The 27,108-nt window shown below is 38.1% G+C and overlaps 1 protein-coding gene across 1 annotated transcript in view; it reads right to left on the bottom strand.

Moving 5' to 3' along the window:
• Positions 1–27,108, bottom strand: part of Uggt (UDP-glucose-glycoprotein glucosyltransferase) — an 820,111-nt gene that overhangs the window by 143,775 nt on the left and 649,228 nt on the right. The gene's annotated exons all lie outside the window — the stretch shown is intronic.

Here is a 27,108-nt window from a genome sequence, read left to right as displayed (position 1 = left end):
ATTTAACGTGCATTTAAGGGCTATGAGAGTAGCCAAAATCTCAAAGCCTGGGGGATATTGCAGGAATATCCCCTAGGCTTTGTTTTGTGCCTCTTTTGTTGCTGCATACTGTGCAGTCTACCAAAGTTTTACAAGTGGTGGAAACTAGGAAGATGTTTTTGGAATTGCAAGCAACTGTATGAACAATATTTTCTGTGATGTATGTAACCACATCATTGACAGGCTCCTGACTGACTATAGTGATGACAAAATCTGCCAGATGTTGAAAGGCATTGCAGTTAACCTGATCAATCATAATCATCCATCGTGATAACCTAAAAGGAAAACATGGTCTCCCATTAGTAGAGTAGTTATCATGGGAAAAGTAATCACTTCAGTATGGTTTCTCCTCTATCTCCCAAATAAGTGAAGGCAGAAGAGAAGGGGAGCAGACAGAAGAAAGATTAATGGTAGAAAACATATAGGCAGGAATGAATAGAAAAACCAAGGACAATTAATTACCTTATGTCAGGATGATACTACTACCCATTCTTAAAAGGAAGAGGTCATTGTCAACAAGCATGTGCTCTTTGATATTCACACTGCCCCACTAGATATTATGATCGATGGCTGGTTGGTTGTTAGGAGTTTTATGGTGCATCAGCATCTAAGGCTATTGTGCACCTATGATCAGTGAAGTCCCCCTAATAATAAAACTAGGGAAGGCAATAAAAACCAAACTACACTTATGACTGTCACTGCCTCTACATTAGTTGTGAATAGCATTGATTAGGAATGGGGTTGGTCAGGTTGCCCATGAGGATAGCAAATCCCTATTTCCATCCTTTAAAATGATAATAAGGTTATAGAAGTTGAGGAGGCACACTATAGCCCCAGCAGCTTATGCACCATTAAACCTCCATAACACACACACACACACACACACACACACACACACACACACACACACACACACACACACACACACACACACACACACACACACACACACACAGAGAGGGGGGGGGGAGGTCAGCTTTTGCCTTCATATACATTTTTGGGAAGATAAAAAGCCAGCTGGCTCATGCTTTTGCAAGAGAGCCTTGATACTGTCATATTTTGCTGGAATGCATGAAAATTTCACTGAAGGAATTTAGCCATTATTTGGGCTTTTTTGATTCATCTGTCACTTCTAAAGTGTGCTAAGGAATTATTTTTTCTCAGCCTTGGACTTATCCTTTTTTTTGGAGAAGGGTCACCATTGACCAGTGACCATTTCTTCCCCAACAAAAAGTTCCAAGTTTGATTAAAGTGACATCCTGGACATCCATTTCTGAATGGGATGTTTCAGTTTTTTTTTGTGGTTTCCCTTTACTACTAGATTTTGGTAAAGAGGGAAAGTACAGATATTGAAGTGGCATCTGATTAGTTCATTTGTGCAGGCTTTTGAATACTTAAAACATTGCACGTGATGGAAGTAAATTAATCTCTAGGAGGAATAGTTATTTCAGTCTGTGATCCAATGGAACATCTCCCTGCAATCATAAGTTCATAAGAAGGTTTGGTGATATTTATTGGTTTCACTGCTTTCTTGCCTCCTGATATGTTCAATGCTACCTTTTATTTTTGTTTCTCTTTTTCTTCTTTCCACCTCTGGCATGTTCAGGAGTACGCAGGATGCTCTCCTTGGTAGTTTACATGAATTGGTTTTTCAGCTGAACATACTGTGATTTCATGGTCCATGGTACCCTTGCATGTACTATGTCAAGTGCATGCAAAAGCACCACTACAGGCAATTTGTGAATGTCCATATTTCTGACACTAAAAGCACCTTAGCGGGTTAGGTATATATGGCTCTACTGTGCAGTGAAGGTATCCAGCTATAATCGAATTAGGAGCATTGGCTAACTGAGAGTAAGGATGATGTTCCTAATGCAGATTAGATTCCCATTCCTGTCTATGAATATTTTTTAAACAGCTTCACTCCTTGTATCTTTATCTCTGAACAGATCTCCTATTCAGACAATTCAAGAAAAGCCCATTCAGATATACTGATTAGTATGACTTTAGTGTCTTAAGGGGTGTTACAGTAATTGGCATTCGCCAAAATACAGGCAGCTCAACGAAGCTGTTCTGAGAACTAATCACGTTTTGTTTCAACTAGGATATCACTAAACCACAGCTGTCTGACAGATTTATGAGAGCCTGCCACCCCTTACAAATCATTCTAGATAAAGAAGGATGATATTTTTCCTACGCACTTCTCATTTATAGAATGGATTATCAGGTAGCAAGGTGTTGGAACTGACAATTTCAGTATTCTTTCTACTGAGGTGATGGTATCTGGTTCAACATAACTGTTTTGTAGGAAACTTGTTGGGGTCCCAGAAGAAAAGCTTATATTATCAGGATTCATGGAAATTTTAGCTGTTTTCACTGACCAGGCTTCCAACCTACCATGGAGCCCCAACTCTGCACACAATAAATAAATAAATAAATGTTTATTTATTGCAAATACAGCTAGTCCATCATAGCACTAGGCTAGGGGCATAAATTCAGTACAAAGGAGATAAATATAAAAACAAATACATAGCAGAATTAACAATTAAGCAGAATACGAATTATAATGATTAAAAAAAAAAAAACAAAAAAAAACACATTGCAGAACATCACGTTTGGCTCTTGGATACATTTATTGGGTTGCAGACAGGCTGCTGTTTTTGTTTCTCATCATTTGATTGGAAATCTGATTCTTGTCGGCTTCAGAGTTGAGTAACCACTTGCAATCGATGTTGTGAAAATTTGAGGTGAAGGGATGCATTGGGGAACATTCTGTCTATTTGTTTGAGTCTGGAGAGTTTGGATTTGAATTGTTGTTGGTTTCTTGAATTTTCTCTGTTGGGAGTTATTATGTTGGCTAAGTTTGGTGAATCACTTGCAGAGGTAATTAACTTTGCAAGAAGCATGTCCAGACTCACTGATCACCTGTTTCAAAGGCTTTGTATTCAAGTTTTCATAAAGCTATTGTTTGGGGAAAACAAAGTTTACTAGCCATCTAAAAACCCAATACTCTAGGGCAAGAGATTTCTTGATGGTAACTTGAGAAGCATGAGACCAGATTTCAGAGGCATAAGACAGAATGAACAAGATGCAACTCAGAACATGATTTATAACTGTTTTTTTGTCTTGAATTGCTGCTGTTTCTTGCTTGATTACTCATTTTGCTTTTTTGAATTTTTTTAGCAATATATAAATAGCGAGAATTAAAGGAAAGATTTTTGTCAAAAACAACTCTAGGTCTTTGTGAGCTAGAGTTATTGTTTTAATTTCTATGTAGTTTGGTTGTCTCTGTAAGGAATAAGTTATTTGCGCGGATTTGTTAGCATTTATAGTCAGATCGAGATTTTTCACATACTTGATGTTGTTTGTTATTTTGGTTTTTAGGAGCATTAGCAACTAAGGCCATATTGCTCCGGGGATATGCGGTGGTCATTCCCTGACCTGTCCGCATCCTCTGTATTTGGTGGTCACGGGCTTGAACCCTGGTCTAATCAAGAAGCGTATGCTACGCACTGCTGCTCCGTAGCCCATCTGGCTACGGAGGCGCCTCAGATACTTGATTCTACACATCTGTAAATTCGCATCTTGGAAAACCTTGCAAATATCATCAGGCTTTGAAAATAATAAAAAAACTTTAAATCATGGGCATAAGACAGCAGATTTGGATTTTCTTGTAGAAGCAGAGATGCTGACAATATAGTACAGGAGAGAACACCTCCTTGAGGAATGCTTGCTGTGGTTGTGATGAGAATATTATCGGTATTAGCAGGGAAGAGGAGATGTCTGTGATCTAGGATGTACTGTAGACAGGATATAACCACTGTGTTAATGAGAAAATGATTTTTTAGTATTTCAATGGTTTTCTTGTGATCAATGTTGTCGAAAGCACCTTTGATGTCTAAGTAAAAGACATCACATTGTCGGTCTCTAGCGGCCTCTAGGACCAAAATGCATGTGACAGGTGCATTAGTGAAAATCGCATCCTTTTGGGAGTGGGACACTAATAAACACCATGACCATACTGCCAACCTGAATCATGTCTCTCAGATTATTAGTGCAGAGAATGGAAATGATCCTTGTGGGCAAACCTAGCTGACTGACCCTGAGTGAGACATCCCAGGACCACCCATCTTGTTGAAGCAGGAGCCAAATTGGTGTATTAAAGCTGGGCTTCCTCAATCACTGGGATCCCTCTTTTTGAGTCTCCATGGGTCACAGCACACAGCAAAGATTCCTATGGTGTTAGCCTAGAAGCTAGAACCCAGCAATGCTAATGTGGAAGACCAGCAGAGGTGGGGAAATTCTGTCACCTACAACATAAAAAGGAAAGAAAAAAAAAAGTTTTTATGCAAGTAAATATTTTTTAAAATTGGACAGGTAAGAACATATTAATGGCCAGTGATTAAATGAAGTCAAGGAGATTATAATAAATGAAAGAAAAGAAATAAAAATAGAAAAAAAAAAAATAGAAAATAAAATACAAAGTGTGTATGTGATGTCATAAGAGTCAGAAATAAGGAGTACCATTTAACAATGAAATATAAAAGCAATAATATTTGCAGTTTCTTACAAAAATAAATGTTCTGAGGAATAAGGCAATCTACTTACTACCTAACAAGTGTCCATATGGTGTATACAAACATAGTATTGGGGGCTACAAAATCATGATCTTTACTGCTATTGTAACACATCCTTTTACATACCAATTCTTTTTACTGGCAATCTTGATTACTGAAATGCTACGTCCCAAAATAAGTTATCATGCATTAGATCACCTGATGAGATGAGATATAACGAACACAGAATTTGGATTTATGAATACAATGTGCACAGAAAGGACAGACAAGAGTAGGAAGGGAGGAGGGGGGGTTACGCTGTTAGTTAAGAAATACAAAATCTAAGGTAGTGGATCCAGCTGACATTAGCATTAGCATTAGTAGAGGCATATGATGCAAGAAAGCAAGCTTATGCAGCATCAGCCAAAAAAAAAAAAAAAAACCCACTCCCATTTCACCCCTCCGTTTGTTCGAAATACCTGTACAGCTGAGCCTTAAATTTATTTAGGCTATCAACTTTCACTACAAGGGATGGAAGTCTGTTCCACCAACCAACTACCCGCTGGCTAAAGGCAAATTTCCACACATCTATCCTACATCTGTCTTTCCTCAATTTGAATTTATGCCCTCTCAGGTGATTATTCTGAGCAAGAGGAAGAATCCCATCAGCACTGAGCATGCTCAAGACATTCAAGGCTTTATACACCTCAATCAGGTCACCTCGCAGGTGCCCGGTCTCCAGACACTGTAATTTGCAAAACAAAACTTAAGCCTTTCTTTGTAAGAGCAACCCTTTGTTCCATTCACTAACCTTGTTGCCCTTCTCTGTACTCATTCCAGCAGCTCTACATCCTTCTTGAAATGAGGCCTCCAGACCTCTATACAGTACTCAAGGTGTGGCCTGACCATTGTCTTATATAAGGGAATAATCACCTCCTTATCCCTGTTAGAAAAATTCCTGTATATCATTGACAAGACACCATGAGCTACTCTTGCAGCTCATCTGCACTGCTCAGAGAACTTCATATCTGGCTGCACAATTACCCCCAGGTCCTTTTCATTCTCTACCACTATCAGTGTAGTACCACAGAGTTGATATGTTGCTCTGGGGTTACTGTTTCCCACATGTAGTACTTTACATTTTTCAATGGTAAATTTCATTTGCCACCTCTCAAGCCCATCTGCTCAACCTTTCCAGATCCTGTTGCAGCAGCATAGAATCAGTAGTGTCTTTAACAACCCTGCCAACCTTTGTATCATCTGCAAACTTGGACATTAAGCTTGATATACCATCATCAATATCCATGATAAATACAGAAAACAACAATGGACCCAACACTGAACCCTGGGGAACTCCACTAATAACATTTGTCCACAAAGAGCAGTGTCCATTGATTACCACTCTCTGTCTTCTCCCCCTCAACCATCCCTTTATCCACAGCAGCAATTTGCCTCCAATGCCACACTGCTCCAATTTGTGCAGCAATCTTCCATGTGCAACAGTATCAAAAGCCTTTCTAACATCCAAATATAGAATATCAAAGTTATTCCCTGCATCCAGTTCTTTTGTGACTGCATCATAGTATCCAATCAAATTGGTCAGGCAAGACTTTCCTTTAACAAAACCATGCTGTGTCCGAGCTACAACTGAAGTCGTCTAGATGATCCTGCAGTGATTCTTTAACCAGTGCCTCCATTAATTTTCCAGGAACAGATGTTAAACTAACAGGTCTATAATTACTTGTGTCGCCCTTTGATCCTCCTTTGTGAATTGGGGTCACATTTGCACATCTCCAGTCCATGGGTACTTCCCCTGGGTCCAAGGAAGCTCTCATAATTATGGCTAAGGGTTTGCTTACTTCCTTTGCTGCCTCCTTTAATATAACTGGATAGATCCCATCCACCCCAGGTGCCTTTTTAATGTTTATCCTCAACAATTTCTCCTCCACTTTCCTCTCAGTTATTACAAAATTATCTAGCTCACTGCCAGAGTTTACTTCACTTCTGGCATTCCCCTTTCTGAATAACTCAGATGCAAAATACTCGTTTAGTTTGTTAGCCACCTGAGCAGGATCCTCAACTGTTGAACCATCAATATCCAGTGGACCGATCTGATTCTTCCCTTTCCTTCTAGAGTTTACATAGGTAAAGAACTCTTTTCTGTTTTTCTTTGCATCCTTTGCCAAGGATTTCTCATAATCTACCTTTGCCTGCCTAATCTCCTTTGTGACTCAGTTATAGACTAGCTTATATCTATCACAGGCTTCCATGTCACCCATTAATTTATATGTATCCCATGCATTTTTCTTCTCTGCCATATGTCTCAATAGTTCATCTGACATCCATTTAGGCCTAAACTTTGAACAATATTTCTTAGGTGGTATGTAAAGCCTAGTAGCTTCCAAGATAAGTTCTTTGAATGCTTCCCATTTTGAATTTGCTGTTGGTAACATCATCAGTTGGTCCCACCGTATAGAATTTGAATACTGTCTTAGACCTCATTGTCACTTTTACAAAAGCAAAAACTCTTCCCTTTGCTCCTGATGGTAGTTACCTCTTTGACTAACTCCCACTTCAGAACACTGTGATCACTGCCACCTAGTGGTTCATTTATCTGCAGATTCTTAATGCATGAAGAATCACTACTGATAATCAAATCAAGAGTATTACTCCCTGTAGTTGCCTCCGAAACATGCTGATGTAGAAATCAATCATCCAATAAATCCACAAAAGCCTTGCTAGTGTGTGAGTGACCAACCCACAAATTCCAGTCAATATCTGGGAAATTAAAATCCCCCATTATAAGACTCTCTGATTTACTGGCCCACTTTATTTCTCTGTACAGTTTCTTATTATACTCATCAGAGTCATTAGGCCTATAGCACACTCCTACTCTCAATTTTTATCTCCCAATGCTTATGTCACACCAAACTGAATCGACCCTGCACTGTCCAGCGATGTCTACTGGCTTCACTTCCTTGGATTTTATGTGTTTCTTAACTAATAGCATAACCCCCCACTCCCTTCCTATCCTGTCTGTATACGTTGTACTCCCCAAATTCCAGTTCTGCATTCCTTATATCTGTGTGACACCACGTCTCTGATATCCCAAGAATATCCACCTTTGATGCTTTGAGCAATACCTCAAATTCATTAAATTTATTTACCAAACTCCTAGCACTGGTGTATACGCAAGTATACATGCACCTGTTCCTATTCTTAACTACCCTAACACAACCCATGTGTTTACTTGTATCGCAATGACTCCCAGCAGTCTCTGAAATATCCTGCATCTTGTTTTTCAGGCTTCTGCTCATTCCAATAGAAGCAGTGCAAAAATTACTTTCACCTCTGCCAGTGGCTACTGTTAATGTATTAGTCCTTGTATCCCTTCAGGCTAGCAGTTTTCCGACCCACCTAACACTACCTCGATAGCATCAGCAAATATTCTTGCAGCCTTTCTATTTAAGTGTATCCCATTCCTGTAAAAGTAGTCTCTCCTGTTAACAAGTACAGACCAGGCTGAAAAAAATTCTACCCCTTGAGCCTTGTACAACCTTTCCAGGACCGAACTGATCGACAAAGCTCTCATCACATACTCCCTCCTATCGTGTCTGGGCAGAATTGCCGACACTTTCAAATTCAACCCTAATTCATGGCTTTTTTTAAACAGTGACCTGTACTTGTTAAGTAATTCCGCAGGTGTCCTACTCTTAATATCATTAGTGCCAATGTCTACAACTATGTCACCTTTTGTGCCCTTAAAAGATGATATCCACTCTACAACGTCATCAACCTTTGCCCCTGGCAGACATACCCTGGTCCTGTTCCACCTATCCTTTTTACAAAGCATGTTCCCTGTTTCCCTGACAATAGAGTTACCAACAACTACTAGTTCCTGTGGGACCAGCGCATTCTGCCTTGGGGGCTGCCGCTGTGTTGCGTGATGACCAAGTGCAAGCTCTTGCGTTGATGTGGGCAGCTGAGAGCTTGATGGGCCCTTCAATTTAGATCCTTCGAGGGCATCCACCCTGTCCTTCAAGCTCTCATATAGGCCCATAACAACGCTGAGTAGACGCCTAATATCCTTACACTCCTTACATCGTGCGCGCGCACACACAGCCCCCCATGGCAATATCATATCCCATACCCGATTGCTCCACAAACATCAAACAAGCAGTGCATTTTAAAAGGCTATGATTCAGAGGGCAACTGCCCCTGAGAGCTTGATGGGCCCTCAATTTAGATCCTTCGAGGGCATCCACCCTGTCCTTCAAGCTCTCATATAGGCCCATCACAACGCTGAGCAGACGCCTAATTTCCTTACACTCCTTACATCACGCGCACATGCACAGCCCCCCCATGGCAATATCATGTCCCGTACCCGATTGCTCCACAAACATCAAGCAAGCAGTGCATTTTAAAAGGCTATGATTCAGAGGGCAATCTAAGGATCCTGACTAGGCCTATAAAAATACTACTTATAGAAAATAATTTAATATAACAATTGGTCAATAAAGCGGCTAAATATGGCTAAAAAACTTCTCGTTCAGCGGAGCTGCAACTTGTGACACGTGGATTTGATACCCTTATCGATACTAAGTAATACCTACAAAATCTCTATCTAAGTTAAACTTTAAACTAAGTATCGTAACTAGGAATATAAAGCTACTCTAGAAAATAAGTTAATATGGCAATTTAAGCTAATAAAACAGAAAAAAACTTCTCTATTCTGGGAGCAGTAAAAACATCGCCAGCACAAGGCTACTCTCATGCCACTGTCCACCCACATGGGTGGACAGTGGAATGTTGAGTCAGTTTGGTGTGAAATGAGCATTGGGAAAGAAAAAAAATATGAGTAAGAGTATTTTATAGGCCTACATGACTCTGATGAGCACAAACAACTGTACAGAGAAATAGAGTGAGCAAGTAAATCAGAATGTGTTATAATGGCGAACTTTAACTTCGCAGATATTGAATGGAACTTGTGGTTTTGTCACCCGCACACTAGCAAGACTTTTGGGGATTTATTGGACGATTGTTTTCTACAGAAGCATGTTCAAGAGGCAACCAGAGAGAGTAATACTCTTGATCTAATTATCAGCAGTGACCACAGTGTACTGATTTAGGATTTACTTAAAGATGTAATTACTATCACAGGTAAAGGGAAGGGATTTTGCTTTCATAAATGTGACTACAGTAGTCGTAGACAGTTTTTAAATTCTATACTGTTAAAGGTTTAGGCCTAAACGGATGTCTTTTAAGTCTAGGACTCAGGTGCATTGCAAAACGTTATGCTCAATAATTCAGGAAAATATATTTGCTAAGTATAGGCCAGCCTTTGCACCCATAAAGATGATTTTTTTTTTTTTTTCAAAAATCATTTCTTGCACTCTCCAGAGGGGGAGATAGAGAGATCAAAGGGATGATCTGTGAAGAAAACATGGAATTCACATTTGAATTTAAAAAACTGCACGAGAATTTTGCAATGTTACAAAACTGCTGTGTGCAATTAGCATTAGCATTAGTAGACGCATACGGATGCAAGAAAGCAAGCCTATATAGCATCATTCAAAAAAATCAACGTCGGCTCCATGGAGTCGGAGGTGGATCCGTGAATAAATTTACGTGAAATGAAAAAATACAATTTAAGCTTAATAAAATCAGTTTTATTTTATTTGGTATTTTCATTTACAATCAACAATAAAGGTTTGTGGTAACTAAAGTAGGATATACAGTTGAAACAATTCAACCTATTAACATTGCGATTAAAGACCAAGTTGATACATGATTGACCACACGTAGTAGATTTTTTAGGATCTGATGAGAGTTTAAGATCGAATATTGATTCCATGAAGTCGAGGAAGGGAGCATTTTTAGGTTTCTTAACGTAATGTTGAAATCACCACTAAAATTATTGGGATCTTTTGAAAGTTAAATTTCCTTACAACTTTAGGTATGTCTCTAAACTTTGGCATATAAATCGCTAGATTAGATATTAAGAAAACTTTAATCTGCTCCAATTTTGAATTAGGTGAGATGTAGAATGTTACAATCAAAGTCTTCTATCCATTTATTTCAACTTCAGCTGCAGAAATGTCACCACAATTATCTGTACCAGTCATTTGCCGTAGCGAGTCTGCATCCATGGTAATGAGAATATGTGTTGTACATATTGTCGATTTGACTTTATTGTATATCACAACACCATCAGATCACACAGAAGGTCTTTTGAATTGTGTGATACGTTTGTATCCTCGAACATCAACATTTTCATTGTTTTCAAGCCATGTTTCATTTAATGCCAAGATATTAGATTCCATGAGAATTGGATCAGTCGCAATGCCTTCACTATGAAGTTTCAAACTCTGTGTATTTGACAATACCATTCTGAAACTCGACGAAGCAACTTGATCCCAAAATTATAAAGCGGTTGTAGAGGGTTTTTCAAACAATGGTTATTCAAACGTTTCAATTCAGTTCGAAGATCTTGCATCTTAGGTGCATTACAACCGCGAGCATGGTAGAATGTATAGTCATCTTTCTGATGTACAGGCCATTGATGCTTCTAACTCTCGACAATGCAACATATACCAGTTGCTGTTCGAAACTCTTATCGTAATCGAATACGATTTCTTTGAATTCCACCCTGAGATTTATGAACTGTCATGGCACAAGCTTCAACCAAAGGAAAATGGATTCTTTTGCATTTAAGCATTTTGCTTTTGAAAGATACTGTGGCGGAATGTCTCGTAATCGGAGTCCAGCCAGATTTTAATACGCCATGATACGACAATATGTGCGGGCGAGACTTGAGATGACTCTTAGTTCCAACATTCTTGCTTTCGAAATGTAACCACAATCTTTTGATTTCTGTTTCTTCCATCTCAACATGCTGTAGAGTTCTTATCGCTCCATTGACCAAACCATCTTCAACATCAATGTTTGTAGTGATCATGTAAGGTTTTACAGTCGACAGATGCAACATGTATGGCAAACCTCCGGTCTCTGCTACACTCGTTCGATGGAGTTTTGTTTGCATACTAGTCAACCGTTCATGACTTGTAACCGGTGAAGTGATCGTGGGATGTACAATCGATGGTGGCGTTTCCTTCCAACGCTTGAGCGCTAAATTAAACAACATTGTTGTTACGATGAAACAAACAAACAGCATTTGGTACTTGTTCCATGACAATGTCTTGTGTTCTAAATAGACTTTCGATTAACTTTGTTCTGTTTTTCAGTGTGGGATCACTGTGTAGCCTTCACTGCTTTTTGAGGATGTACATTTGTATAGTTATTTTATATACTTTGTCAACTGATTCTAATTTTATATTGTTGACTGATGAAAACAGATGTTCTGTATTCTTTATGTGATATTTGGAATAATTCATTTGCGGGTCTCGATTACAGAAGTTATATGTTCTACCTGTCTAGTATCAAGTTGCGAACAATAGGATTCCCGTAATGTTTTTTTATATGATGTCAGTACAGATGTATGAAATGAAGTCTGGGCTAACCAGTTGGTCACCTTTATATGCCAAAATATTTCGTATTCATAGAGAATTTCTTACATTCAGAGGGATGTTTGGTGACTTCAAGTAAGGTAGCATATAACATATAGCAAGAGCAGAATGTTCCATTCATTAAGGTAGGGGTGCAAGAGAATTTTTAACCACAACTTCTGCATTTGTAGTTCATTTATAGTGAGTTTATTATTTTAAAATTCTTTTATTGTTTGAAAGTTAAGTTTGGTTTCGCCTTTTTATAAACCTAGAATATCTGTGGATATAATATCACTGCTAGACATTTCACTTATCTGTTCAGGTTCCATGGACGAAAAGAATATGAAGGATGCTACTAGGATATCTGCTTATCATTTCATGAACACACTGTTTGAATGGTGGTTGTTCATTGAATGGAAGAAGTGAAGTAAATTCAGAAGTGTTTCTTTTGCTTGCTTATGAGTAGATCTTGCTTTTTTTCGATGTGGCATTTTACTGATCAGGGCCAACTTCGTCAGGTGGCACATGAACACCATTTGTTTCCTTGGGCAGGTTTAGCTTGAGCATGTTTAGATATGATTTACCTCTCTCTCAGAGGCGGGGGGGGGGGGAAAGGTTCAATGAAATCTCCTGTTTCTCTATTACGTTTGTAGACAGTAATGGGCGGAGTGTTCATGACTGAGTCTTTTGGTCGGCTATTGGCTTTAACGCCAGAACTAGTCGTCGAGAGGGATACAATGGTTAACACAATCTTTTTCAAATTGAAAAGGTACAGTGTCATGATCTCTGCTAGAGGTACGAAGACCCCGCAGAAACAATTGATATGCAGATCTCTCCGAAAGCATAATACTACTCTTCAGGTCTATCATCTGGTTTTTTAACAAGCTCATTTCCTTTCTAATTTCCTCATTCTGTGCACGAAGTTCTTGGTTTTTACTGAGTAGAGTTATATAATATTGGTGTAAATACACCATAGTTTACCCATAAGTTTAACTACATAAATAGTATTAAGGCATCATTTCATTTTATCTCAAATTATGGCTATCTTCACAACTAGATATCAGTTATTGCACTATTTTGAACAAACAATGCTTCTCTAATAGAGGAGACTACTGTTATTTATTCTCAGTGGGCACCACCACCACCCAGACGGCACTGTTTCGGAGCTTGTTGGCTCACTCATCGGCAGGAGGAAGTGTTGTTTATTCGAAGGAGTGCAATACCTGGTATCTCGTTGTGAAGGTAGCCACAATATGGTATAAAATCAAATGATGCTTAAACTTATAGGTAAACTAGAGTGTATTTACGCCAATATTATATAATTAATGTCAACCCATAACATATTATGCATTTAGTCTTCTAAACTGAATGCTTCTGCTATTATGCTGCCAAAGCTTGCTGAGATGTGGGGGGTGTATGACTGTTCACTCACTGCATTAGGGGGATTTGCGTGTACTGAGATGCAATGACTGGCATTTTGGCAGTTGTCAGGAGAGATACAACAACACGATTTGTTTCCAGTGATTGCAATGGGCTGTGTTTATGAATTCCTAGCATTTCCCTTAACATCGTTTGATAGGTCATTTGTCTGGTTTTGCTCATATTCCAAATGATGTCTAACTTCTTGATCAAAATTACTTTCTTTATTCTCCAAGTCTGTTTTGCATATCAGTGCAGTGGTGCAGAGAAGAAAATGCATCGGTAGAAGTACTTCTACCGATGCATTTTCTCTCCACAGAGGGGAGTAGCACCCTTTGTTGCCGTGGTTTCTATTTCCCCAGGAACCCTTTCTTTTTGCTCAGTGACAAGCTAGAGAGGCTTGAATACCCACAAGCATAACAGGCATATTCTGTGCTTTGATTTATACAGATTAAAGTTTCGTCTGTCGAGGTGTAGCAAAAGTCATATGTCCCAGCAGTTACTGCGAGTGCTGTGTTCTTAGGCTGAATCATTATTGCTGTTAGCAAGCGACTGTGCTTTTGCTGAATTAACAGATTAGAGTCCCAAGGGAGGGGGGGATAGTTAGCCTTGTTTCAATGTTAACAATAACCTTGAAACAAGGTTAGGGGCATTATGGCCCACATCCATAGTTCAATTAGTATTAATATAAAAATATTAATATATAATTACCTGATTAACTCCCAGGTCAAAGAAGAGTATCACCCTGTACTTGGTATCCTTAGAATCATGTAGATACTAACTACACATGGAATAGTTCATAGAGAATATCATTCACCATTAAACGTACACATGGAGCACGTATAATCTGCATCTGCACCAACACCGCACAATGTTTTGACCAACCTGTTACTAAATGTAGTCAAGATTCTCTGCACCCAAGATATTTCTGATATCGATCAAAGGATGTTTAGTTTTTGCAAGCAGCAAGTGTAAATCCTTGTTGTATATGCTTGAAAGTAAAGTTTATTATCCAATATTAATCCAAAAAAATTAAATGGTATTTGAAACTGGAATAATATTATTTTTTATCTCCAGTCTGGATTCAGAGTGTAGCAAAAATCTTTTGGAGAAATGAATGGCAGTGGATTTTTGGTCAGATATTCCATAATCATTTTATAGGGTCCACTCTCACAACTGAATTATTTCTAGCTGCGATTGGTGCTCTATGGCAGTGGTCTCCGAAGTTGGGTGCATGAGATAATCCGCATTAAATCAATATTTATTAATTTTAAAAACTTTAGTTTTTCGAAACTTAACTGAAAATAAAATTGAATTAAATTGAAGTATTTGTTTTAATACTTCTATTGAAGTATTAAAACAAAGCCACATATTTGCGGCTTTGTTTGATCATGCTGTCGGTTTCACCCATGTCCGAAATGAAGCAGCCGCATGCTCGCCTCAGAGTATATCTTTCATCCTTGTTTAACTTTCTGAACAAATGTAGATTGAGAAAGGATGGATTGTGCTTGCAGCTATCAATGGGATGTACTGCAGCCATGAGCGTCGTTACTTGCGGAACTGTGTTTATATTTTAAAAATAATTTAAGAATTTACACATGTATTTATCACCAGAGCTGGGAACCATTTAAATAATATTAAATACATTTTAGTAACATATTTTTTATTCTTGGTATCTTGTATTTAAAATGAAAGATAATTTTGAAAAATATTTGGTATCTTTTGGAAAAAAAATATTTAAGGTACTTAAAGTATTTTAAATACCTATGTATTTTTTAGAGTATCTTAAATACTTAAAAGGTACCTAAAATAATTTAAATTATTTAGGTGCTTTCAAGTATTTAAATACTTTTAAGAACAGTGGATTCCGGTTATTTGGGCCACAGGTTAATTGCGACAAATCTTAAAAAACAGAAACCAATCGAGAAAATAGCCAGGGTTTACTTCGCTTAATTGGGACAGCATGCCGTTTAATCGGGGCAGGAGACGGCAGCACTGGAGATTACCCTACGATTGTCTCTGACGGTACCATGTGGTTCGGTCGAAATTCTGGAGGTCACAACCATAAAACAATTAGCAGTCATCTGTTTATTGGGCTTTTCTATTAGTGAAATCTATCATAAACGGACAGTAAACTCGATCTTACTGAATTTGCGATAACACTGACAGCTGGAATTCTGTGGGTTATTATGGTGAAATGTGTTTACACTTCCATGAAATCTTACACTACCATGAAATCATATAAAAAAATTAATTTTCAGATCTTCTCTTCATTCCTATTTTCAAAGTTTTGTAACTCGTTACTCTGTTCTCACTTGCACCTATTATGTTACTTGCAATTTGTGTGTGCCGTGTTCTTTGTTATTGATTGCTTATCTTTTTACTGTTTTAAATTTTAACCCCCACCCACAAATGTCAGTGATCAGAAATGTCAACTAGTTTGTATGTACATATTACAGTATGTATTAATTCTTCCGATTTTCACGTATCATTTAATTTTTTAATTGGTAAGGTAATAAAGGGTAAATATGCGCTTAATATATCTTTGCTTTTATAGCCTGTGGATAATATTCCTCCTAATTTTCTAATTAGAATCGCTGTTTAATAGAATTAAAATTCAATTCACAAACGTGATCGCAATGACCGGCACTTACTGCACATCGTATAGTGAATGGTACTTTACTATGGTGACTCCATCATAACGTGATTTGATTGTATAGTGAACCAATTGTAAAGGGGAGGGAGGGTACATTGTATTTTTAACTATTTATATGAAATTTCGGATAATTGGGGTAGCTGCTTAATCGGGCCAAAATGCATCAATCCCGATGTGTCCCAAATAACCGGAATGGACTGTATTAAAAAAACTCAAGTTTTTAAAATACTTTTGGAAAAAAGTTTTTGTATTTAGTATTTTAAAATATATTTGAAAGTATCTTGTATTTAAAATGCTTTTAATAAGTATCTTTCCCAGTTCTGCTTATAACATGTTAATTCACTAATTAAATTTATTTCTCACTAGACACCACCACAAAATGGACAGCTAGCTTATTAAATGAACAAAATGGACAGCTAGCTTATAGGTGCAAAGAATCACTACTGCAAACGACCAACAAGGACATACTGAGACTGATATTTCTCCTAGTACGAGCACATCATCAACCACATTGCAAACTAAAAACGATGCCAACTTAATTTTGAATAAGAACCTTTCTAAGAAAATTCAAAATTCTCAAGAACTTTTTTAAAATTTGGTTTTACATTTATCATTATCAACGATAAACCATACCTCAAATTTGTACTCTGTCTTGAGATATTTAGCTAAGGTTAGTATGAAACTATCATGGTTGACAAGATATTTAAAAACTAAGCATCCGGAGGATGACAAGAAACCTGTACAATTTTTTCAATATTTAAAGTCATGCAATAATCAGACCACCATTTTGCAAAACTTCATGAAAACTAATGACAAATGTTTGCAAGCATCTCTTCAGATTTTCTACCAAAAGAGAAGCAGCCACACACCATTGGTGAAACCCTAGTTCTGCCTGCTGTAGTAAGAATGATGGAAATCATATATGGTAAAGAGTATGCTGACAAACTTAAGTCAATTCCGGTCAGCAAATACCGTTGGAAAATTAATAGAAACCATTGCAGAAAATTTAAAGATGCAGATAGTAGAACAAATAACTCTTTGTGGAAAATTTGCTCTGAAGTTGGATGAAAGTACAGATGTAGCTAACATGTCTCAGCTTTTGTTATTTGTACTGGAGAAGATATATTATCAACAGTGGACGATTTCTTCAATAAAAACAAAATTTTGTGGAAAAACTTTGATTATTGCTAGCGACGGAGCAGTCACTTTGATTGGAACGAAAAAAGGATTTAAGGGCAAAGTTCTTGAGATAGCACCACATGTGAAATTCATTTAATGTATCATCCATAGGTGCAGCAAAGAAGTTGGAACCCAAAATACATGAAGTGCTGCAAGATGTGATTAAGGTGGTTAATTTTATTAAAAAAAAGCCCATTGAGTAATAAAGTTTTTAAAATACTTTAATGAGGTGGGGAGTGACCATGAAAATCTTTTATATCACACAGAGGTACGCTGGTTACCCCGAGGTAAAGTTCTCAACAAGGAGAAGAAATGAATAATTTATAAGTTTATCAAGTGGAAATCTTCTGTGCACCAATGGAAGCAGTGAAAGGAGTGAAGGTGGAGTTGGCTTTCTGGTCCATAAAGATATAAAAAACAACATTTTGGAATTTAAAAAAAAAAAAAAAAAAAAAAAAACATTACCAAAGGTGACAAGACTACTACTCAGGATTTCTAAGAGGTATAAGCTAAAGGTTATAACGATTTATGCACCAACATCAAGCCATGATGATGAAGAAGTTGAAGATATGAACACCGAAATTGAGAGTCTTCTAGATGAACAGAAAACTCACTACACTATCATTACGGGGGACTTCAATGCTAAGGTTGGAGAGAGAGAAAAGAGCGCAGAAAGGGGAACTATAGGAAATTTTGGAATTGGTGAAAGAAATGAAAGACTTGTGGAATTTTCAGAATCTAGAGCAATGTCAGTAATGAACACTTTTTTCAAGAAAAGGGTGAACAGAAAGTGGACATGGAAGATCCCAAATGGATTAACAACTAATGAAATCGACTTCATCCTTACTAACAGAAGATATATCGTGAATGAGGTTACTGTCCTAAACAAGGTAAACGTTGGAAGTGATCACAGAATGGCAAGATGCACACTTGATATAGATGTAAGAAAAGAAAGGAAAAAACTGACTTGAGTAAATAATACAAAGGTCTTTGAGATAACAGAAGAGGAGAAAAAGCATTATGTACTGGAATTTAAGAACAAGTTTGAGCTTCTGCAGATTGTTCAGGACCAAGATATCGACAAGGAATATTACAACTTTCTGAAAATGATAAAGCCCAAGAAACCTATAGGTAAAATGAAATTCAAAGAAATAAAAATCAATCAAGAAACACTTGTCATGATGAACCGAAGACGACAAATGAAGAGCAAGAAGAACACTGACAAGGAGGATATTGAGTATACTGAGTTATGCAAAGCCATTAGAAAGGACATAAGAAAATTTAACACAAGAAAAGTAGAACAAGCATTAAGGGAAAACAAAGGATTTAAATCAGCAGTCACGAGCAGCAATACAGAAAGACAAATGATACTGAAACTGAAGAATAGCGATGATGTACTTATGAATAGCAGAGAAGGCAAAATTCAAATAGCAGAAGACTACTATAGAGAATTATACAAGGAGTGAGGGAATGATGTGGGGAAGATGAATTGCAAATTAGTAACACATACCTGATACCCTTCCTGATGAGGTAGAACATGTGTTGAAGAAAATGAAGCATCAGAAAGCTCCGGGCGAAGATGAAGTTACTGTAGAGTTGTTAAAATTGGGAGGAAGAGACATGTCACAAAAACTGGCAAGACTCTTCACAAAATACATTAGAAAAGGTGTGGCACCTAAGGAGTGGAATAATGCAATCATAGTTTTGCTGCATAAGAAAGGAGATAAATCAGAAATTGGAAATTATAGACCAATTAGCTTGTTATCCCACATCTACAAGTTGTTCACAAGGGTCATTACTAACAGATTAGAAAGAATACTTGATGAGAATCAACCGAAGGAGCAAGCTGGCTTTAGGACAGGATTCTCAACAATGATCACCTTCACATAATGTCACAGCTAATGGAGAAGGCAAATGAATATAAAACACCATTATGCCTGGCATTTGTGCATTATGAAAAGACATTTGACTCCATACAGCATAAGGCAATGTTTCAGGCACTGGAAAGACAAGGTATAGATACCCCATATATTAAGATTTTGAAGAAAATATATGAGAATGCTATCTCCTTTATTAGACTAGACAAAGACTGTAATAAATTTAAAATTGAGAAAGGAGTTTGACAAGGAGACACAATATCTCCAAAGTTGTTTACTGATGCCCTTGAGGAAGCTTTCAGAAGATTAGAACTGGTCGCAGAAAGGAGTCAATGTAAATGAGAGTACCTGAACCATTTACAATTTGCAGATGACATTGTGGTCATAAGTCAAGATCCCAAAGAATTAGAGGAAAATCTTAATCAGTTATGTAGAGTTAGTAAAGATTTTGGACTAAAGATGAATATGGCTAAAACAAAAGTAACGATGAACAAGTATGCCACAGAAAGGGATATAATGATTGAAGGAGCAAGTAATTGAAAAGGTGGAGTCATATACTTATCTTGGACAAGTCATTAGCTGTAATAATGATAAATGGATGGAAGTCAAGAGAAGAATAAATTTTGGATGGATAGCATTCAGGAAATATAGTCACATACTGAGGAGCAATATCCCAATTTGTCTGAAACATAAAATAATGAACCAATGTATACTTCCCTACCATGACTTAGGGAAGTGAAACTTGGGCACTCATCAAAAGAATGGAAGAGAAGCTGAGAACTACATAGCAAAGAATGGAACGAATTATATTGGGAATCAGACTGTTAGATAAGAAGAGAAACACATGGATTAGGCAGCAAACTCAAGTAAAGGATATTCTTATCAAAACTAAAGAACTAAAATGGTCTTGGGCAGGACACATAGCTCGAAGACATGATGACAAATGGACTAAGAAAATAAGAGAATGGTACCCAAGAGAGGAGCTAAAAGAAAACCTGGAAGATAACAACGGAGATGGACAGATGAAATTCACGAGTTTGTGAGTAGTAAATGGATGGCCATTGCACAAAACAGAAGGAACTGGAAAGCTGCTAGAGAGGCCTTCATCCTGCTGTGGATTGATAATGGCTGATGATGACGACGAAAGTTCTCAAAAGAGTTGAACTCAAAGATGAGCTATGGATTTTTCTTTTAGAAAAAGAGGAAGGATGCAAATGGGCCGATTTTTTTTATGACGAGAAGTGCTTGTCAGTAGTGAGTTACCTCGTAGACATTTTCGAAAAAGTGACCACCCTTATTCTATCACTCCAAGGTAACAATGTTTTAAGGATGAGCGAGAAGGTCACCGCTTTTAGAAAAACTTACTCTGGAGAAAGCAGTTTGAAAAATAATGTTTGGAAATGCTTCCATTGTTAAGTGATTTTTCTGTCGAAAACGATTTGAATATATCACTTGGGCACTTACAAAAATTGGAAACAATTTTCAAATTTGTTTGGAAATATGTCAAACAATGGGTTTTGAGTCCATTTGTTGAAACCGTAAAGATTCAACACCTGCCGATCTGTCCAAGTAAATGATTTATAAATAAAAAAATATAATAAACATATATATATTTAATTTTTTATTCTGGGGTGCGTGCTAGCATTTTTAAGTAAAATAAGGGTGCACAACCAAAAAAAGTCAGGAGACTACTGCTCTACGGTATTCATGTTCTGAGAACAGCAAGATACAGTAAAGTTATCTGCATGCACCTAAGCTTCCACAGCATTTCGGATGTCCAGTACCATGGTATTTATTCTGAAGAAAAATAATGTCACACTGAGAAAAGACCCTTTCAGTACATCTAGCTCCAGAACATGCAGAGAGGAAACCAAGCCTTTGGTTTCCTCTCTGCATGAAGTTTTGGATCAGTTGGAATAAACATTTGCTTAAGCTTATATTGTGTGGGTATTGAAGAATAACATATCTCCATGTGGTATCCAAGGCTTTCTCAATATCTAGAGATACCATTACCAGATATTGTTTCTTTAAAAAAGCATTTTGAATGTTAGCTTCAGCTCTGATGTTGACATTTAAAGCAGATCTAGTCTTTCTGAAACTGTACTGATGATCACTCACAAGTGATCATTAGTAAAATCCATATGAACCTATGATGCACCATATTTTTTAGTGTCATGCCTAAGCAGCTAGTAAGCGAGACGGCCCTACAATTACTTGGTAAAGATGGATCATTTCCCGGTTCTGGAAAGGCTAACTCAAGTGAATGATACTAATATAATGGATAGTTATTTTCACTAAAGATCTGGTTGTAGAAAAGCAGTAAGGAGTTCGAGGCTTTGCCATTTATGTGTTGCAACATGATGTAACATGTGCCATCTGGTCCTGCAGCTCTGCTGGAGGATTTATGAGGTTTCCTTGAGTTCTTTTTTGGAGGGTTTGTTTTTTTTTCTATTAGTTGAGGCATATGATGCAAGAAAGCAAGCAAGTTGATAACAGCATCAGCCAAAAAAAAAAAAAAAAAAAAAAAAAAAACAAACATTTCCCATTTCACCCATCCGATCACTCCAAATTTTTGTCTAGTTCAGCCTTAAATTTATTTAAGCTATCAACTTCCACAAGAACAGATGGGAGTCTATTCCAGCAATCAACTACTCGCTGGCTAATGGCAAACTTCCGCACATCTATTCTACAACTGTCCTTCCTCAATTTGAATCTATGCCCCCTCAGGTTCTTAATCTCAGCAAGTGGAAGTATCCCATAAGCACTGAGCCTGCTCAAACCATTCAAGGCCTTGTACAACTCAATTAGATCACCTCTGAGGCACCTAGTCTCCAGATGCTGCAAATGACAGAATGAGGCCTTGAATGTTCCTTGAATGAGAGAACAAAGGAGCCTTAAGGCCCCTTTGTTCCTCTCACTAATGTGGTTGCCCTTCTCTGTACTCGTTCTAGCAACTCTACATCCTTCCTAAAATGAGGCCTCCAGACATGTATGCAGTATTCAAGTTGTCGCCTGGCCATTGCCTTATACAAAGGTATAATCACTTCCTTGTCTCTACTAGAAAAATTCCTATATATCATTGACAAAACTAAATGACCTGCTCTGGCAGCCCATGTGCACTGCAAATGGAACTTCATATCCGACTGCACATTACCTCCGGGTCTTTTCCAATCTCCACCTCCCTGAGTGTAGTACCACCCAGTTGGTATGTTGCTCTTGGGTTACTGTTACTCATATGCAGTACTTTGCATTTGTCAATATAAAACTTCAGGTGGCACTTCTCAGCCCATCTACCAAACTTTTATAGATCCTGTTGCAATAGCATACTGTCTTTACTATCATTAACAACCCTGCCAACCTTTGTATCATCTGCAAACTTGGACATTAAGCCTAATATACCTCCATCGATATCATTAATAAATACACAAAACAATAATGGGACAAGTACCAAACCCTGGGGGACTCCAGTAATAACATTAGTATACGTAGAGCACTGTCCATTTATTACCACTCTCTGCTGTCTCCTAATCAACCATCCCTTTATCCAGTTCCTTTGTGACCACATCATAGTATCCAATCATATTGGTCAGACAAGACATTCCCTAAACAAATCCATGCTGTGTCTGAACTATTACTGCAGCCTTGCCTAGGTGATCCTGCTTCACTTCTTTAACCAGTGACTCTTATTATTTTCCCCTTCCTAGAGGTTACATAAGTAAAGAAGTCTTTGCATCCTTTGCCAAGAATTTCTCATAATCAGCCTTTGCTTGCCTAACCTCCCTTTGTGACTTCATTACAGACTAGCTTATAACTGCTGTAGGCTTCTGTGTCACCTGCTAATTTATATGCATTCTACACATTTTTCTTCTGCCATGAGCCACATTAGTTCATCTGACATCCATTTAGGCCTAAATCTTGAACAGTATTCTTAGTTGGTATGAAAATTCTAGTAGCTTCTTCCACATTTAGAATTCACTGTTTTTAATATGATAAGTTGATCCCACTGTATAGAATTCAACAACTGCCTGAGACCACTGTAGTCATCTTTACGAAAACAAAAACCCTTCCCTTTACCCTTGATAGTAGTTACATCTTTAAGTAAATCCCACACCAGTAGACTGTGATTGCTGTCACATAGTGGTTCCTTTATCTGCAAATTCCTAATGCATGCGTCATTACTGCTGATAATCAGATCAAGAGTATTAACCTCTCTGGTTGACCCTCGAACGTGTTGCCGTAGAAAACAATACTCCAATAAATCCAAAAAAGCCTTGCTAACGTGTGAGTGACCAACACATGTTCTAGTCAATATCTGGGAAGTTAAAATCCCCCCATTACAAGACAATCTGATTTATTGGCCCACTATTTCTCTGCACAATTGTTCATTGTACTCATCAGAGTCATTAGGCCTACAACACACTCCTACTCTCATTTTCCTTTACCCAGTGTTTATGTTACACCAAACTGATTCAACATTGAATTGTCCACCAACATCAATTGGATGCACTTCCTTAGATTTTATGTGTTTCTTAACTAATAGCATAACCCCTCCTCCCTTCCTAGCCTGTCTATTCTTTCTGTACACATTGTAATCCCCAAATTACAATTCTGCACTGCTTATATGTGTGTGATACTATGTCTCTGATATCCCAACAATATCTGCCATTGATGCCTTGATCAGCACTTCAAATTCAACAAATTTATTTACTATATTTCTAGCAATTGGTGTACATGAAAGTATACATGCACCTATATATTTATTTGTTCCATGATGACTCCCAGCAGCTCTTGAAGTCCCCAGCAACTTGCTCACTAGGCTACTGCTTATTATAATAGAAGCTGTTAAAGAATCACTTTCGTCTCTGCCTGCGGCTACTGTTAATCTTTTATTCTGTGAATCCCCCCCCCCAAAGCTACCAGTTTTCTGACCCACCTAACACTGCCTCCAACGGCATCAGCAAATATTAACCCCAGGGGTTCACATCTGGTGAGTATGGGTTTGGCACACCCAGGATCCTAAGCTGGATATCATCATTCTTCTCTTTCTTGGTGATTCCCTTCTACATCTCTTTCTCTCAGGTTAATTCAGAATTTTTTTTTTTTTTTTTTTTTTTGCCTGGTGTAGCATAAACCTCAGGCTTCCTTGCACCATAAGGCTAATAATAATAATAATAGTAATAATAAAAATATTCTTGTACCCTTTCTATTTAAGTGTAGAAGCAGTCTCTCCTCTTAGCAAGCACAGGCCACATTGAAAAAAAATTCTACCCCACGAGCCTTGCACAATCTCTCTAGGGCCGAATTGATTGACAAAGCTCTCATCATATACTCCCTCCTGTCATGTCTGAACAGAATTGCAGACACTTTCACATTCAACCCTAGCTTGAAACATTTTTTCAACATTGACCAGTACTTGTTAAGTAATTCTTCAGATCTCTTACTCTTAAGGTCATTAGTTCCAATGTGTACGACATTATCACCTTTTGTGCCCTTAAAAGATAATATCTGCTCTACAAAGTCATCAACTTTTGACCCTGGCAGACATACCCTGGTCCTATTATACCTATCCTTTTCGCATAATATATTCCCATCTCCCTGTCAACAGTCACCAACAATAACTAGTTCCTCTGGGACCAGCACATTCTGCCTTGGAGATTGCCAATGGGAAGGGTTGATAGCAAACCTGAACTTGCACTGTTCAACACGAATTTTAACATTATGAAAATATGTATGATATGTAGTATAAGGTGATATTTGAGAGAAAGAATTGGTTAGGGATTCGTTTGATATTTGCAATTCAAAGTCTGTATTCATCTCAAGATTAGATGTGGATGTCTTTGGTAATAGTGAAAGCAAATTTTTCCCAACAATTTTCTTGTTTAGCTTTCCTAGTTGGTTGGTTGGGTTTTATTGGCGCATTAGCAACTAAGGCTGTAATGCTATAAAGTCACTAAGTCAGGGTACAAAAACAAGTATAAACTGTAAAAGACAAATATCAGTAAACACGTAACAATAATAAGGTAGATTTTTTAAATGCGAGTAAAAATGTTTACTGATTAGAAAGCTAAAAATAGCAGACACATGGTCATTGTCGGATAAAATCTGACTGAGTATATATGGCTCAGTCAGATGGTTAAAAACGGTAAAACGAGCATTTCTAAAACTGGTACAATCACATAAAATATGTTCAACAGATAAAATGGTGTCGCATTGCTTGCACATAGGAGGGTCATCAGCCCTCAGCAAAAAGGAGTGTGTCACATGACAGTGTCCTATGCGGAGCCGAGCAAGAACAACTTCCTCTTTGCGATCCCTGCGTAAGCTGGACCGCCAAGGATGGATCACAGGCTTAATTTGACATAGTTTGTTTGTAGTAACCAGGCAATGCCACGAATCTTGTCACTGAGATTGTAGTTAACTACTGATCACTTGCCTATAGTCTGTATAAGGGACTAACAGGTCAACATTATCCGTCAGGGGTGATGATTTGGCTGCAATGTTTAGCCAAATCATTTCCTCTAATCCCGATGTGACTGGGGATCCAGCAGAAGCGGATATCGAATCCACTTACATAGAGGCTGTATATTATCTGCTGAATTCGGGACAGGGTTGGATGATTAGTGCGTTACACTGCTGATAAAGCCTGTAGTGCACTCACTGAATCGGCATATACAATACACCGTTGGTATCGGTGTTTTCTAATGTGATCTAGAGCTAACTCTATATGCAGCTCTGCAGTGTAAATGCTGCAGTCAAGGGGTATCTGCTTTGATATGGTATTATCTGGAAAAACAGCACCAGATCCCACATACGATTTTGACTTTGAGCAATCTGTGTAAACTGGCAAGAAGTCAAAATGTTCTGCACGTGAATAGAGCTGCAGGTAGACAGAAGGTGGAGTATTAGACTTCTCACAATCTTGAGCGAGGTCACATGCTGGTGTTTGTGCATGCCAGGGTGGAAGGGGCACCTTTGGTGATTGAGCAACCTTGTCTACCAAGATGTTAAGCTCATTGAGTAGCTCTTGAACACGAATGCACGATTGGCGGTCCGTCGTGTTTTATAAAGATTTTCCCATCGTGGCTCAAAAACGGATGTCCACGTGGGATGGTCTAGCAGGGACTTCAGCTTGAAGGCATATTGTAGAGACAACTGCATTCGACGAAGCGACAAGGATGGTTCATTTGCTTCGACATACAGACTTTGGCCAGGTGATGTTCTGAATGCACCAATAGCAATATGAATGGCTTGATGATGGATAGGGTCAAGCCAACGAACAAGGCTATTTCTGGCAGATGCATATACCTGAGACCCATAATCTAATTTTGAGCGTACAAGTGCATGGTATAGACGTAGTAGAGTGCATCAGTCTGCACCCCAAGAGGTAGAAGAGAGAGAGCGGAGAATGTTTAGCCCTCTCGTGCACTTTGTGCGTAGCTGACGAATGTGTTGGAAATATGCCAGCTTTTTTGTCAAAAATGAGTCCCAGGAATTTCGCCCCCGATACAACTTAATGCTTTGTTCAAGTCGTAATTCGGGCTCAGGGTGGAGGTTACGTTTGCGACAAAAATGGACGCAAACGGTCTTCTCCGGTGAGAACCTGAAACCATTGGCCGTGGCCCAGGAGTTAAGACGGTCAATAGCTTGTTGCAGTTGTCTCTCAATAACGCTCATATTGCATGATGCTGAAGTCATCGACGTAGAGTGCACTGTTTATAGTTGGAGGAAGTTGTTCAGAAATAGAATTTATTTTAATGGCAAAAAGCGTGACACTTAAGACAGATCCTTGTGGTACCCCTCCTCTTGGCAAAAGGGCCGCGAAAGGGAGGATCCTACACGAACTTGGAAATAATGGCAGAATAGAAAATTTTTAATAA

The sequence above is a fragment of the Mastigoproctus giganteus genome, chromosome 1, assembly GCF_048544385.1.
Source record: "Mastigoproctus giganteus isolate SK-2022 chromosome 1, ASM4854438v1, whole genome shotgun sequence".
NCBI classification, from domain to species: Eukaryota; Metazoa; Arthropoda; class Arachnida; order Uropygi; family Thelyphonidae; genus Mastigoproctus; species Mastigoproctus giganteus.
The sequence above is the reverse complement of the archived record's forward strand: the minus strand, read 5'-3'. Positions and strand labels throughout refer to the sequence as shown.